The sequence below is a fragment of the Fukomys damarensis genome, unplaced genomic scaffold (genome assembly GCF_012274545.1).
Source record: "Fukomys damarensis isolate Sample0158 unplaced genomic scaffold, DMR_v1.0_HiC HiC_scaffold_17, whole genome shotgun sequence".
NCBI classification, from domain to species: domain Eukaryota; kingdom Metazoa; phylum Chordata; class Mammalia; order Rodentia; family Bathyergidae; genus Fukomys; species Fukomys damarensis.
Window position 1 is genome coordinate 26,558,140 of NW_022900929.1, and position 16,738 is coordinate 26,574,877.

A 16,738-nucleotide genomic window follows, 5' to 3' on the forward strand; every position below is an offset into this window, starting at 1 on the left:
TGCAGGACCGCCCTCCGGAGGGGGGGCTGGAGCTCGGCGGGCTCGCCTCCTCCGGGTTTCCAGCCTCCCCAGCTCGCTGGCTGGGGGCTTCCAGGAGCCACTCGTCGGCGGCCTGAGGCCTTGGGAGTTGGTGCATGGACCCAACAAACCCCCAGCATCCGCAGGGCCAGGGGCTCAGGCAGGGCGTGTATCAGGAAAGAAAAGCTACAGCACAAAGTTGTTACTGTTTCCATTCTGCCTCTTCAAGGAAAGAAACAAGAGGCCTGGCCTCTCTGGAGCAAGGAGGGTTTCACGCAGAGTTTAAAGGGCAGCAGCCTGGAAGGTACCTGGGCATGGGCTGCCGCCCCGCCCTCCAGTGCCAACTCCGGGCCATCAAAGAAAACGGATTTGGGGGAAACCAGACCCGGAGATGCAGGAGGAGAAGATGCCATGGTGGGAAGGACGGGGCTGGAACCCAGGAAGGAGGGTGTCACTTAGAAAAGCCAGGAGGTGGAGCGCACAGGACCCCCACACGGAAGTTCCCCTCGGTCTCCTGTCAGGCATGAAGCAGATCTCGCTCCTGAAAGAAGCTGAGGCAGCCTCATTTCTGAGGAACCAAAGGGCTGCCCTGAGGAGGCACAGTCCTAGCTGAGGCCCAGCCCACGTGCAGTTCTAAAAGCCATCTGGGTGGGCCTCGGGCCTTTACGGCTACCACATGTTGCAGATTCCGGGCAGCAGCCTCCATCTCAGCCACTCAGCTTTCAGCTACAACACACCAGAACCACAAACGCCTCCCAGGCCACTCTGGGGCACACGTGAGGGGAGCGCCTGCAACCCAGTCCCACGTCTCAGCCTCTTCCTGGCCCTGCTGGCTCCTGCTCCGCACCATTCACCGTGCCACGTTCTTGGTGTTCAAAACTTCATTTGTGCAGATACTTCTCGGTCAGTCTCTACATCCCCATCCCTGCGCTGGGCACAGGGGCCTCGGACTCTGTCTTGTGCTCACCTCAGAGCGAGTCGTTTCCCCATCACATGTTGGGGTGAGTGTGGCAAATGCTTCTCCCCCAGGCCAGCAGGGTCAGCACAGCCACCACGAGGCCATGGAGTGGGGAGGAAGGCGACCTCAGTGGTGGGCAGGGCCCCAGACATTCCCAGTACCAGCCATGCAGCCGCCTGCCCTGGGAGTGGAAGTCTGAGGGCTCGGGACAGGTGTGCAGGGCTCACTTCTCCACGTGCACGCGGATCTGCACCCCACACCTGCTGGTGACTCCTTGCCTCTGCGGCTCAGTGGTACTCTGTCTCCGCCCCCTTCCAGTTTCCTTCTGCTTTGCCTCTCCTCCCAGATCAGGGACCTCACCTGGCTTCCACCACCCCTGATGTTCTTTCTGCAGATGACACAACCCAGACAGCCAAGGGAGGCAGCAAAAGCCAGAGACCAGGGAGGGGCCGCCCACCACCTTGGAGAAGAAAACCAGGCCAAGCTGGGAGCACAGACAAGACTCCAAATCCAGGTCCCAGCTGGATGTGGTGGTGCACATCTGTGATCCCAGTGCACAGGAGGCTGAGGCAGGATGATCACCACAAGTCCCAGGAGAAGCCTGGGCTACCCAGTGAAGCCCTGTCTCAAAACTCAAACTGGGCTGTGACTTGCAGGAGGGCAGATGCTCCAGGAACCGGGCCAGGATGTGGAGCACACGTGGGGTGCTGTGGGAACAGGGACCATAGAGCTAATGCAGGGTGCACTGGGACCCTGAGAAGGACAATGCTTGGAGGCCAGTGGGGGGCCAGAAGTAGTGGCAGGAGACCTGACCCCAGCCAGTCTGGATCCTGGTCAGCAGAGGCTCTGGCCTGTCCCAAAGGAACACAGACAGGCTTCTACCCTCAGGAGGCCCTGGGGCCACAGGAACGTGAGAGAGGCCAAGTGAGGGCCACAGCAGGTTGCACCGTCCCTTGGAACTCACCTGGAAATGTTGGGGTCCACAAGGGAGACAGGTCCATGGAAGAGGAGGTGGGGGAGACCGGTGCCGTTCAGGAGGTCTGGTCAATTCGGAGTGCACATGAAGAAAGCTGAGACCCTTCCCTGGGTCTTGGGGTGTCAGGATGGGGAAAGATGTGTCTCAGTCACCCTCGTGTCGCTAGGACACAATACCCCCGTTTGGGCAGATTTACTTTGGCTCACATTTCAACCCATGGCCCCTGACTCCATGACAGGGCCTGGCGGAGGAGCTGCTCACCTCAGGGCGAACAGGAAGCAGAAGTGAGGCGCCGAGAGACAGCTCCTTCAGGCCCGGCCCAGGACGGCCTCCTCCAATCAGGCCTCCTAAGAGCAGTTCTGCCTGGCACCCTCTAATGCTCGAGCACAGGAGGCTCTGGGGGCAGCAAGATCAAACCCTAATAGGGACCCAAACCCAGCCTTCCCTCATGGTCAGCTGCAGGCACCGCAGAATGGGCAGCAGTCTACCATCTCAGGGCCAGGCACAGACCTTTCTTTGCTCCTCTGCCTCCCTGCAGTGCCAGCCTGTGCCAGACCACCACCACCACCTGCTGGACAGGGCTGGGGGCCACAGGGACACAAAGACCAAGGATGGGGACACAGGCCTGCAGCAAGGATCCCCCGATTCTCCTGGGAGGGGCCCAGGAGCTGCAGCTGCAGAGCAAGGCGGCCGAGGCCAGGTCCAAGCCAGCTGCACTCTGTGACCGTCGCCTTGCAGGGATTCTTCAGGGCCAGGTGTGGCTTCTGCCCTCCCCTGCACCGCTTCGAGGCCTCATGCTCCCCCATGTCCCCATTCCCTTCCCATGTCAGGAAGTTAAGAGAAATCGCTCGCTCTGCAAAACCCGCCTGCCTCAGCTGCTTCCCTCCCTGCTGGAAACCATGGCTTCCGTTAGGGAGGTGGGAAGGGCTGGAGCCCCCTCCCCAGCCCCCATCGGCTGTCAGGGGAGGGGCTGCACATCAAAGGCATGGGAAGGTCCCACCCCCTTGGGGACACAGTGGATGTCAGGGTCCTGCAGCCTCACCAGCCCAGCATCCTGTCCAATGGGACACTGAGCTGCTGAGGTGAGCATTTTCTAGGACACCAGGGGAAAACCAGACAGTCACCGAGGCCCGGCAGTGGCCCAGACTTCGGGGAGCCTGGAAAGCCCCTCGCAGGGGCAGGAGTGTGTTCATTCCCCACAGAGAAGTCTCAGTGACTCTGTAACCAGAGCCAAGGACATAGAGTTCAGAAAGCAGAACCACCACTCAGCCTCAAAGCCCGCGCTGTTGGGTGAGATAAAATTAACATAGGTGTCCATAGGCCAATGAAAGGCTAGGAAAACGTGGTACATGCTCATTGTGGAATAATATGCAGCTGTGAAGAGGGATGGCATCCTGGCATTTGTGGCATCACGGAGGGAACTGAGGTCATTAAACCAGATACACGCACAAGTGGAGTCTGAAAAGCAGGTCTCAGAGAAGTTGAGAGTGGACAAATGGGTACCAGAGGCTAGACAGGAGGGGAGAAGCTGCCCATGGGTGTGAAACTGCTCAGGAGGAACGAGTGCAGGGTGATCACAGCCAGCACTGAGGACTGGATTTCTAAAGAGCTGCAGGATCGTGCATGGCACCAAAGGCGACAGATGCTAACTACCCTGACTGGGTCGGAACACAATGTCCACCTGGACTGAAACCTGGCACTGGAGCTGGGGTAGCAGCTCAGCAGGGACAATTCCAAGTTCAGGAGGCCCTGTGCCATCCCCAGCACTGTCCACAGCGTGGGAACCGCATGGTATTTATACAACCAACGGTACACAAGCTCGGACAGTTCCTATATGTGAATCAAAACTACTGGGCGTGGTGGCACATGCTTGGAATTCGAGCATTCAGAAGGCTGAGGCAGGAGGACTGAGAAAATGTGAGGACTGCCTGGGCTACACAGTGAGACCCTATCTCGAAAAAAACCGCAAATGTTTGTTTTCAGTTTTAAACTTAGATTCTCAAACCTAACCTAACTGAAAGGGGAAAGGCACAGCATCATGCTACTGCCCCAGGCCAGGGGCTCCAGGTGGGGACCTGGTGCACTTCCCAGGGTCCTGTGACAGGCCTGCAAGGTCTGTCCCAGCATCCCCAGACAAGGCCCCACTTAGGCCCAGACCCCCACAGTCCCCCCAGTTCCGCTCGGCAGGGACCAGCGTGTGTGGACAGCCAGGCCAGCGGGGCCCCTGCTGCCTCACTGCAGCTGCCACACACAGCGCGGGCAAAGCTGGATCAGCTGCTGGACTAGGACTTGGGGACAGAGGCACGGGAGTGGCGGGGGGACCGAGGGCCTGGGGACCCCAGCCCTGGGTGCTGTGTGTCTGCAGGTTTCCCCTCCAACTCCCTGGGCCAGCTGCCTGCTCTGTTAAGCGGGACGGTGAAACCCTAAGCAGCCCCCAACCTTTCTGGGGAGGCTGTGTGAGGAGGGGGATGCTGTGTACCTAACCGCCCCCTTCCCCGCAAACCGGGCCAGAGCTCGGGCCAGGAGGTGATGGCTCAGAACCGAAAGGCGGGCTCCATCAGCAGTGTGGGGCCTAGCGGCAGAATTCCTGAAGCTCTGTTTTGCTTGCTCCGGAACCCCAGCCTCTGCAGCTGAGCCGCACACCCCACCGCCCTGTTTGTTTTTTATTTCAAGACGGGGGCTCCTAAGTCACCAACCCACCTGGCTGCCCTGGGACTTGGGGACCCCTGCCTCCAAAGAGCCAGTCTTGCTGGCTGGGCTGAGGGCCGGACATGCGGGGTGACCCTGCTGTCCCCCACTCAGAGGCTGCGAGGGAAGGCACTATGGTGGCCCAGCCTCCCTGAACCCCATCCGGCCCCCCTGAGCCCCTTCCCCAGCGTGGTGGACAGACACCCACCTGTCCACACGAGGAGGCCACGGGGCAGCGGCTCCCACAGCCCCTGCCCACTACTCCCGGAGGCCCACTCTGCCCAGGGGCCCTGGTCCAGCCCACAGCACCGTGGGGCTCAAGGCCCGGTCACAGACCACAAGCGCCCATGGGTGCCCCGTCACCGGCCGCTGCCGTCCTTGCCCAGATGGAGCCCAGGGGAGAAGCCACCCCATCCCCTTCCCCTGGGCACCTCCCCGGTGCTGTCCACCTGGGGGTCAGGAAAACGCCTGGCCCCATGACAACACAGGACCCCAGACCCCAAGGTCATGTGGCTGTCACTGGACTGCCCCAGGTGTGTGTGCAGGCACCCCTCCCCCAGCCACTGAGCCCCAACTCCCAGCTCGTCCGGGGAGCGGCCACGCTGTCCCCGCTGCCTGTCGCCTGTGCCGCCCTCCGTGTCCCGACACACGTGCACAGGTCAGGGTCCCCTGAGTCAGCACTGGAGCAGCTGCGCCCGGGTCAGGCGACGACACCCCCGCCGCACCCCCTTTGAATCTGCGATTAGCCCTTTCCGGTTCCCTTTCAGTCAGCCTCCAACCCGGCCCTCCCAGGAGGGGCAGGGAAGAGATACCATAAGGCTGGGCGGGGCTCCCGGGGATGGAGGAGGAAGAGGAGGAGGAGGAGAAGGAAAGGAAAAGGGGGAGCAAGGGGGGAGCAGGAGGAGGAGGAAGGGGAAAAAGAGGGAAGAGGAGGAGGAAGACAAGGGACGAAAGCGGAGGAGGGAGAGGCCCAGGGTCGGAGGCTGACAGGAGCAGGCTGGGCTCTGCAGGTGGGGACCCCCAGCCCCTGGCCCCCCATGGTGATATCGATGGGAGAGCAGAGAGCCGGGGAGTGAGGACCCCACAGCCACAGGCCCAGGGCTGCTCCTCCAGCCCCTGTTCACCCCTCAGCCGCCAGGCCCTCGGGTCCCAGTGGGGCAGGGGACCCCAGGTGGCGCAGCCCTGCCCCACTCCAGATGTGCCACAGCTGCAGTCGTGACACCCAGACCCCGGCTCCCCGGATCCCCAAGGTGCCTTTCCCAGAGCCAGGGAGCTGTGCTGGGCGCCATTATGGCTGCTCCGTGGCCACCCGTGACACCTGTGCTAGGCCCCACTCAGGAAGTTCCCCTCAAGGAGGCTCTTCCGCCCGGTTGCTGAGCCCCACATCCTATCCCATCACGTGTATACCCCAGCCAGCTGTCACCCTCCAGCCTGCACGCAGCCTGATGATTCCCAAGCCCAGGCCTCTCCTACCACCCAAAACACACAGCCACCCCCATCCCTTAACTCACCTGGGGCTCAAGACCCATTGGGGAGGGACAGCATTACAGCCAGGCCTCCTCACCTTGAACCTATACCCTAGACACAGTCCACAGGCCCCATGACCTGGCCCTTCCCCTCCAGCCTGTTCAAACTGCTTCCTGCCTGTGACCGCAGGACATTTGCACTTAAGGTCACATTCCTGCAGCTCCCTTATCTCTTCCAGCTCCTCTTGACCCCACATCTCACCCTGCGGAACCCACCTTGCTGGTCTTCACCTCCACCCTCACTCAGCCTCAGTTCCCTCCTCTGCCCTTACCACCTTCGAGTCCAGCAGCCCATCCACTGGCTCACACAGGCCCAGAACACCGCTCAGAGCTCGGGAGGGAGGGCCGGAGTCGGGGACACCCCTTCCCGTGTCTGTGCTATCCATCTGTCCCCAAGGCTGAACCACAGAAGGGACAGACACTGCCGAGGTCCACAGCCGATGATGCCACAGAGCTCGAGCCCCGAGGAGCCGGCAGAAAGCTCAGCCCAGGGATGGCGAGGAGGGTGCAACACACAGGCACCGTGGGCTCCAGCCTTCATTCCGCTCAGAACCACACAGCCGGGCCAAGGACAGCTCAACCCGGAGTGGCCACACCGAAGCCCCCTGGGGAAGCCACAGGCTAGTGGTTCCCACCGGCGGGCAGGGCTGTGGGGCACCCGTCTCCCCTGATGAAAGGGGCCGGGAGTGTGGGGCCCCTTTGGTGGGGAGGTCATCCGGGTCTGGTGTCCCCAGAGCAAATGGGGTGCAGGAGACACCGCCTGCATGGGGTGTGGACCCCGCAGGGCAAATCAAAGCAGCACAGCCAAGCGGGGTCCACAGGCCACTGCCACCCTGCCGGGAGGGAGGTGCACCCGAGAGGGGCTGGAAACTGCAGACTGCTCCTGGCATTTGCAGCAACACTGTGTCTTTGTGCAGAGCCTGGGGGTGGGCCTGGCCTCCCAGAGAGAGCCCAGAGCCCCTTAGTGTTTTCCTAAGGAAAAGGAAACCCCCACAGGCCTCGGAAAGCAGCCTTTCCGCAGAGCTACCCTGTTTACCTGTGCAGGCCCAGCCACATTCCTCACACACCTAACTCACTCCTCCTCTCTGTTTCTCCGGAGGCTATTTCGGCTGCAGGGCTCTAACAAAATAAAAAAGGATTTGACAAATACAAGGAATTCCAAGGGCTGCGATCCCAGCCGTCCGGCGGCACGCCGGGCCCACAGTCTAGAGCTCAGCACAGAAAGCAGAGGGAAAACGATTTGCCACAGAAAGAAGAAAGCAACAACAAAAAACCACTCTGGAGGGTGAGCACTCTGGGAGGCTGAGGCAGTTCCATCCCAACCTGGGCAACATACTAACAAGCAAAACCCCATCTCAAAAATTTTAATGACAGCAAGAGTGCGTGCATCCTTGTCCTGCAGCCACCCAGTTCTCCCTACAAGCAGACAGTACTGTGAATTTCTTGTGAACTTTTTCAGACACATTCAGTATATAATCAAGCAAAAAAAAAAAAAAAAAAAAAAAAAAACCAAACAAAGCAAAAACCCCACTTTTTCCATTTCAGAAACCAGCAAGACACATATACACCAGCCTGTGTGCACACAAACATGCACACGCACACACGTCTGTGTGCCTGTGCACAGACAGATCCATGTGTGCAGACACAGGTGTGCACGCAGCCAGGCGTGGTGATACACGCCTGGAAGCCCTGCACTCTGGGAGGCTGAAGCAGGAAAACCTCAAGTTCAAGCCCAGCCTGAGCAGTTCAGTGACTTAGGGAGACCCTGTCTCAAATAAAAACTGAAAAATGGCTGGGGATGTGTGGCTCTGTGCAAAGGCCCTGGGTTCCACCCCCAGTACTGTGCCGTGTCGGGGAATTCCCCACCACAAATTAATAAGGCCGTGCTGCCCGGGGGGAGTCCGAGCAGGGAGACATCCGCTACCATCCCTCTGTCCATCCTGCCCTACCGCCTCTGGGCCACTCCCTGGGGCTGGCCCAGGACACAACTGGGACACCACGTGTGCGCCTGGCTCCAGGAGCTCGGGATTAGCCAGGTGCCCGGATCCTCGGATCAAAGCCTCAGCCTTACCGCACCCAGCTCCTGCCCCAGCTTTGTTTCATTGTTTTCACTCCATTCTACCCCCTTCCAGCAAGGGGCCCGCTCCAGCCCAGGCCCATACCTTCCCTGGGCAAGGCACCCACCAGGCTGGGTCCTCACTAAACATCCTGGGGCAGGACTGTCCTCCCAGAACTCTGGGAGGCTGAGGCAGAACGATCGCAACTCCCCAGCCTGGGCAGCGCCTGGCTGACACATATAGACATGCAAAGGAGCTACAGATGGAGCTCCGCACGAAGGTCCTGGGTTCAGTCACTGGTAGTGCAAATAATACAAAAGTACTAATAAGATGAATAAGTAAATAAATAAACACAAGACAAAACGCCAGCGTCCTTGGACAGGTTAGCATGCCCAGGTGAGGTCCCCTGCCTGCCCCGGGCTGCCTGTAGGGACCCGGCTCCCAGCACCCACCGAGCAAGCGCAGGTGAGCGAAAGGCACCCATGCCAGCGGTGCCTGGGCACAGGCAGAGGCCAAGGGGGACGGGGAGGGTGGGCACAGACTTCCAGCTCCAGGAACCCATGTGTAACACCGGAGAGGAAACACGGAGAGGGAGCCGCATCCCAGGGCCCCGGGACTCTCCCTCTCAGCCCCTCATGGCATGGTCCCCACCCAGAGGGCATGGAGCAGCTCAGGGTGGACAGCAGCTGCGAGGCCCTTATTCTGTTCACCAGACCCGCCCACCACTGCCTCCCTTCCCAGGTTAGCTCAGGCTTCTTGGCCCAAACAAAGTTCTCCTTTGTAAAGGACCCGGCCAGGAGGCAGCACAGCCTGAGACGGGCCTGGAGACCTTCACAAGGATGATGTGAAGAGGAACTCACAGAGCAGAGCGGCCCCGTGTGGACACACATGCCCTGGTGTCCCCCATGGCCACACTGGGCCCTGCCTCCCTCTGGGACATGTCACAGCCGTGCTCCTGGCCTAGGACCTTTGTAAAATGCCACTGTTGTGGGCTGGGGACATAGATCAGTCACCCGGGGCCCTGGGTTCAATCTCCAGCACTGCACAGAGAACAGATACTCCATCTCTGGAAGTAAGCACCCATGGGAAGTAAGCAGCCATCTTGGAGTCATTCGGAAGAGAGAGGCAACCACTTGAAAGGCAGGGAAGAGAGACGTTTATGGCTGGTCATAGGGAGGAGTTGCTTGATCAAACCAAGCCTGACACCCGTATTACTTCTGATGTTCTAATTACATAAAACCAGTAACCTCCTTTTGGGCCCAAAGAACCCTTAACATGACTGTCCAAGGAATTTAAGATAAGTACTTGGGCCAGGTATTTAGCCCAGTGGTTCTGGTGCCTGCCTCATAAGCCCAAGGGCCGGGGTTCTATCCCCGGTACCAAAAAGAAAAAAAAAAAAGGTAATAAGTGGCAACGCCAAGATGTCTTGCTGGCCACGCCAGGGACCCACATGCTCAAATATCCTTCTAGATGTTGCCAAGAAGGTACCTTTCAGGTACAACTAACATTTAAATCAGGAAACTTTGACCCTAGGCAACCTGGGTGGGCCCGGTCCAATCAGGTGAAAGTCTGACAAGGAAAGTCAGGGGGGTTCCTGGGAGGAAGGAAGTCAGCTCCAACCCGAGACCCCAGCTGCCCGTTACCTGCTCAGGAGGTTGGCAGATTAAAGTCTTTCCTCTTTTGACTGAAGCCAGGGCCTTTGCACTGAGCTATAGCCCCCACCCCATATTTCTTTCTTATTTTAAGATAAAGTCTCTGCTAAGTGCTAAGTTGCCCAGGCTGGAACTTGCAATCCTCCTGCCTCAGCCTCCCAGAGTGCTAGGATGACATGCAGGCACCACTACGCCCAGCTTCAACACAATCTTGACTTAACAATATTTTCAATTCACAACAGGTTCATGGCACAGGCACCCCAATGTGCAGTCAAGGAACATCTGGATATGAATAAGGCTAAGGCTCCATTTCTCTGCAGAACCCTGACTAATCACAAACCTGCTTTCAAAATTTTACTTATTTATTTTTGAGACAAGGTCTTGCCATGTCTTTCAGGCTGCCCTTGAACTCACTGAGTAGCCAACGCTTGCCTCAAACTCACGGTCATTCTCCTGCCTCAGCCTTCCGAGTGCTGAGATAACAGGCATGCACCAAGACCCCAGGCTCACACACCTGCCTTTAAGAACGTCCAGATTCCTCCCACACCACAGCTCCACCTGCTGCTCTGGCCATGCAACCTATACAGTCCGGCCCCACCAGAGCTGCAAGCACCTGGGCTCTGTAAAAAACAAAAACACAGTCTGCTACACAGGAGAAACTCAGTCTCCATCCTTTCCGTGAAGAACAGAACCGAAGCCTCAGCCAGTGGAGCTGGCTGCGAAGGCTGCTGCCTCCAGAAGAACTGATTTTTCCCTCCCGAAAGCAACAAAACGGCTGGCAGGGAACAACACAGAACATGACCAGACACTGAAAATACACACACGTTCTCTGCCCCAGGTCTGAGACCTGGGAACCGCAGCCACAGACAGGCAGAAGAGTGCATGCAGATAACTGCAAAGCCACCGGCCTTAGAGCAGCCTCCTCCCACACACAGCTGGTCACACCCTGGAAAAAGACAAACCTTGCCAGGCCCTGAGCCACCCAGACATGTCCCGCTGGGGTCTTGGCTGGCTAGCGACCCCACTTTGGGAGGCGCTGAGACAGACATATCCCAACCACAGGCTCCCTCGCTCTCGCTCTCTCTCTCTCTCTCTCTCTCTCTCTCTCTCTCTCTCTCTCTGCAGGGCTGGGGACACTGGGCCCCTGGTGGGGGACACCCGGCGGTGTCTGCTCCATGGCCCCAGCGGGAGCCTCTCCCAGGCCCGTGGACACTGCCGAGGGTCCCATGACGCATATCACTGCGCAGCGCCAGTGTGAAGAAAGGTGGACTGAAAGGAATTTTTGTTTTGCAAGATGTGCAAATCATCCAAGGAATAATCTGCCTTTTATACCAAAGGGCTTTCTGCTCCAGTAAAAAGAACTGGTAAGCAAAAGCAGACTGCAAGGTAAGTGTTTCTAAAGTGCTTGGAAACAGCAAGAGGCTTCCTCTCCCCAACTTCCTAATCCCCAACATAATAACAGACGCAGCGGAGATCACCCTCGGATGGGAAAGCCTTTGCGTGAAAGCTGTTAGAAAGCACGAGACGGTCCCACAAAACGCACAGGTAAAAATGAGCCTGGAACACTGAGACATTTGTATTCTTAACCAGGAGGTCAAACTCTCTGGTGGGACCAAGGGACATCGCACTCTTGGTGCAAGGCAAGTGCAGATGCTTCACACAAACCAAATGGTTCTGAAGTCTGCTTACCCTGGTCTATGGGCAAGACACACGTGACACAAATCCAAACTATGTGACCGCTACTAGAGGACTGGCCGGAGCCTTTCAGAAAGTCAACGCCAAGGAGGAAATAAAACCTCTCCTGCGTCCACATGACAGGAATATCTGCATGGAGAGAAATCCCAAGACAGCCACGAGAGAGAGCCCCTAGACCCAGTGAGTAAGTGCAGCAAGGTCACAGGTTAGAAAGTGAGCAGGGCCGCTGGACAGGGCCCACGCCGGCACACTGGCTGTGATGCTGCACTAGAGATGTCCGAGATGGTTCCTTTAGAAGGAAACACACAAAGGGGACGTAAGATCCCTCCCTATTACTTCCTACAGCTCTCCGCAAACTTTCTACCAATGTGAATCTCAAGTCTGCGTCACGAAAAAATAATGGTGGTATCAAAATAAGCCGGCTGTGGTGGGGGTGGTGCAGGCCTGCAATCCCAGCTACTGCAGAGGCCGAGACAGGAGGACTGCAAGTTGAGGGCCAGCCTGGACAACTTAGTGGCCGCCCCCTTCTCAGGACAAAGGACACAGTGATAAATGGTAGTATTAAAATAAAGCAGGAGTCTATTGCCAGCTCAGGAGAAGGAGGTGAAGCCAGGGAGCCTCCAGAAACCCCACCGAGATGCAGGCAAGCTGGAAGTGCTTTGGAGCTTTTGGTTTGGTTTGGTTTGGTTTGGTACTGAGATTGGACCCAGGGCCTTTGTGCTGAGCTCCATCCTCAGCCCTTTTTCACTTTTCATTTTGAGCCCCGCTAAGAGACTGAGTCCCCCAGGCTGGGCTGGAACTAGTGATCCTGCTCCCTCAAACGCCCAGATTGCTGGGGTTACAGGCGACCACCTCCGTGCCCTACCCTTCCAGCCTCAGTTTCTCTAGCACTTGGAGAGTTCAGCATTCCTTGGACACCACCGCGTGTGTGAACAGGGAGGGGATGTATGAACAGAGGCAGGAAGCAAGGGGGTCTCTGCCAGGGCCTCACATGTGGCCAATAATCCATGCAGCTGCTGCACCATGGGGTGCAAACCTCTTACCCAGGCCTCAGCCCCAGGGCCAGGAGCTCTGCCTGGCACTGGGTCAACAGCTTCAAGCAGAGAAGCAGGTTGGGGACACCAGGCAGGGGGCAGTGGGGCTGCTGCCTGTGACACGTCCTGCAAGGGGCCCAGCCTAAGCCAGCACTGGCTGAAGGGACTAAGCCCTGGTAACAGGGCAGAGGGGTGGGAGCAGGGGGGTGACATTGCCCCGAGCCTGCGGGTCCCCGGGTGCCATGCCAGACGGAGCAAAGAGCAGCTGACTCCACCCCAAGCCCAGTGTACAGGAGGCACCACGAAGCCCGGTGGAGCAGAAGGCCCCGCAGGCCAGGCTCTGCTCGGGAGCTGGGGCAGCCCAGTGTCCTGCATCTCAGTGGTGACAGGCAGGGCGTCCTCTCAGGGCTGTGCTGTTCGTGTGCCTTCGCCAACGCCTGACAGACACCCGCAGCCAGGGAAGGGACACCAGGCCACCATGGCCAACCTGGGAAAGATGCCCGTGGTTCTCCAGGACATCAGAGGCATTTGCTACAAACAAGGCTCCAAGAAAGAAATGGTGGCCCTGAAAAATGCAAAACCCTAGAAAATGCAGAAGCATGTCTCTCACTTAATAAAGATCAGCTTCTAGAATGTTCTCACCTCTTTCAGAAAAGTTCAGCAACTTCTAGAATGTCCTATCTCTGTCCTTCAGTAAAGATCAGCTTCCAGAATGTTCTCATCTTCAGAATAGATCCGCTTCTAGAATGTTCTTTCATCTCTGCCCTTCAGCAAAGACCAGATTCTAGAAAGTTCCTGCTGCCATAGAACTGTCTCCCTACCAGCAGCAGCAGGCCGTGGATAGGAGACTGACCTTGTGCCCACCCAGAAGATGGGGTGGGGTTCCAAGGGAGCAGTGCCTGCCTGGAGAGTGAATCTGTCCCTACGTCTCTCCCGAAACACTCACTCTCCTGAAACACAGGAAGCCACAGCCTTGCTCTTGTCCTTGGGGATGTCATCATAGCAAGAAGCAGCATGACGCGGCCCAGCCACTGAGGATGAAGGACAGGGGCAGCCATGGGGACCTTGGCCTGTCTGCCACAGGCTTCCTTCGGGTCCACTATTCCTGCAGCAGCATGGGGGTGACAGACGGGAGAAAAGCAGCAGCCATGACCCAGCTTTTCACTGTCCACCCGTGGGGTACTAGGCACCCCAGCAGCCCAGTGAGGTCACACAGAGCCAGAACCCCCCCGGCCTGGCACCACCCGGTCCTACAGGGCCTCTCGCCCTCCCTCCCCCCGGGGCAGCGGGCAGGGCCTCTGTCACAAGCCAGTGGCAGCACTGTGGAGACAGAGCCACCAAGCCACAGTGGGTGGCAGACACAGGCGGCACACACAAACTGGGCCGCGAGGAGGACAGTGGAGCCTGTGCTCAGCCAAAGCCGGTGCCAACCCATGCCTGATGGCCTGATGGCCAGGCCCTCCCAGCATGGAGCCCGGCGGCTCTGGAGCTGTGCCACGTACCTCCACCTCAGGAGGTGAGCAGAGCCTCACAGGCACCCCTCAGAGAGACTCAAGGGACACAGAAGGAAACCCAGCAAGCCAGCAACGAAACGGGTCAGCAAGACACAGACAGAGGCTGATAACCTCAAACCTTGCCTAGAGGGAGGAGGAAACAGTCACCCTCTTGGATACAGTAGCAAAGCCTCTAGTTTTTGCTTTGTTTTGTTTTGTCCTCAACCTCACTGCAATCCTCCAGCCTCGGCCTCCCAGAGGGCTGGGGTAACAGGTGTGAGGTGCCACACTGGGCTTCACTCAAGATTGTCACAGTACAATCTGGCTGAAGTCACAGCCTGGGGATAGGGAGTAAGGAAAGTTCCCAGGAGCGACAGAGGAGCAGGCCAGACCCCAGAATCACCTCTGGCTCCATAAACCTCTCCTCTGCCCCAGGTATTCTGTCATCGTAATGCAGAAATAATGCACACCCCACCTCAAGTACCCGGCCCACTCGGCCCTGGCCACTCCCAGCACTGCCTATGTCTTCGAGGCCCACTGTTGGGGACCTGGGGACCCAGGGAACAGGGCAGGTACCGCCCACCCTGCCTCTCCTGACTTCACCATATGAAGAGCAAACTGCCGGCTTGCAACTTCCGGTGCAGCTGTCACTTCCCCGGGCCCTGGCCGCTTCCCTTGGTCCGGCTCCCCCGCTCCAGTTAGGCAGCGCTGAAATCTGCAACCGCATTTCTAGACCAGCAGCAAGGTGGTCCCCGGCCTCCGTTTCCCTAGTTTTAAAGCTCGGCGTGGAACACCTTCTGCCCTTCCTCTCCGCTTACACTGTGCAGATCGCTCTGCAAGCCGGGGGACCTCGCCTCCTCCCCCGCTGCCCGCTGCCCCCCTCCAGTGACCCTCCCCGCTGCAGGAATCCCGGGGATGGTGATGGGCTCCCTCCCCTTTCCCCCATATCTCACCCCAGCGGGGTCCGAGAGGGCAGCAGTTCTGGTCCAACGTGTTTCACGGGGAAAGCAGGGCCCGTTTGTTGACATTCCTGACTTGGAACTGCGGACCGCGCATTCTTGGAGGTAAAAATTAACCAGCAGCGGCCTGGAGCTGCACAGCGCCGCCCCCTGAGCCTGGCGCAGAGAACAGCAGCCCCTCGCCCCGGGGCTCGGCCCAGCGCCACCGAACTGCCCCGCAGGCAGCGCCCAGGGGACCCCGCGTAATTGCCCTTGTAGATCACAGCGCTGGCGCGCGTTTCCCAGACGGAAACATTTATCCAAATTAAAACCATTCTCCAGAAACAAAATCAGACGCTTTTAATTGAAAATAAAACCAAGCAGCCCCGAAGGCTTTTTTTTCTTTTAAATGAAAGACATTCTTCCTGCTTTCTCATTCCATTAATCACCGGGTTACACAGGCGGTCAGCAGGGCTGGGAGAGAACCCTCCTCTCCTTTGCCCGTGCTGAGCCACCAGCTTGTGGCCACAGCGGGTGAGCAGTGAGAACCCTGAGCACATCCGCGGGGCTGCACAGGTTAGCAGCTCCCAAAAGCTGGTGGCCACTTGTGCATCCACCCAGGACAGGAAGCAGGGATGTGCACAACCATGTTTACACCCACTGCCCAAAGCAGAGGCAGCCCAAGTGTCCACCAGCAGAAGAACTTGAAAAGGAAAACAGAAGCTGGTGGAAATCCAGGGGTGCCTGGAAATCCCAGCAGTCTGGGAGGCCAAGGCAGGAAGATCATCCAGGGTCATCAGAGCCACACAGACGGGAAGCAGATTGAGGGTGCCTGGGCCTGGGAAGGGGCAGGAGAGTTATCATTTCACAGGGATGGAGATGAAACTGGTTCCAGAAATAATACAAGGTGAATTTCTAAAGGACCCCAAATAGCCTGAAAATGATCCAAATGTTGTTACATTTTAGGTTATGTGTATTTTACTACAATAGAAAGTGTTTATGTTCTTTGATCCCAACCCACCAGGAATCTGTCCAAGAACACAATAGGTAAGATCTGCCCAAAGGTGAACCTACAAGGACACAAACCACCCAAAACAGATGAGGACAGAAGTGGAAGGCCAGCCAGCCAGCCACGCCCAGCCACACCCTGGCCACAGGGCCCTGAGGACAGATCAGGATGCTCACAGGACATTAAATTTCCTCTCAGAGCCTAGGACAGAGCATGGAGGAGGTGAGGTCCCTGGGTGGCCCCACCCACCCCCCTACCCTGTGGAGTTCCGCCTCGGCCTGGCCAGCCCCAGCCCGTCTCTGGTATTTTCTCACAGCGAGGAAAAGGTGACTACCAGGTGACACCAGAGGGCACTGCCGGAGCCTCCTCAGTGTTTTTCTAAATCTCCAAGTCAGAAATAAGCCCCCCTTATTACTTGGTAGGAAAGCAACCCACCAGCAAACGAAGCGGAGACCCAGCTGTCACTTGGGAGGCCCCACCATCCCCGAGCTGCACAGATGCCAGCAGTGCCCAGCTCGGCCTGCGGCACTAGGGACACACACGCCGCAGATACTCACTGTGACGAGGACTGCTCTCCACCCTGGCCATGCCCAGGGAAGAACCGGACACCCACACCCCTGCCCCATGCTTGGGACATAAGTGTCCCTCTGGCTTCAGTGTCTCCGCTACTCCCGGCCAGAATCTGGCTTCTCGG

The 16,738-nt window shown here is 58.1% G+C and overlaps 1 protein-coding gene and 1 long non-coding RNA gene across 2 annotated transcripts in view; both read right to left on the reverse strand.

Annotated features, from left to right (window-relative positions):
• Nucleotides 1–3,838, reverse strand: part of LOC117286522 — a 5,227-nt gene extending 1,389 nt beyond the window's left edge. Inside the window, exons 1-2 of the long non-coding RNA XR_004517697.1 lie at nt 2,214–3,838; nt 1,941–2,065 (exon numbers count right to left, since the gene is read on the reverse strand). This is a non-coding gene — a long non-coding RNA (uncharacterized LOC117286522). The remainder of the gene's footprint in view (nt 1–1,940; nt 2,066–2,213) is intronic.
• Nucleotides 1–16,738, reverse strand: part of LOC104862721 (tensin-3) — a gene marked incomplete at its 3' end in the record, with an annotated part of 101,784 nt that overhangs the window by 79,870 nt on the left and 5,176 nt on the right. The window lies entirely within an intron of this gene.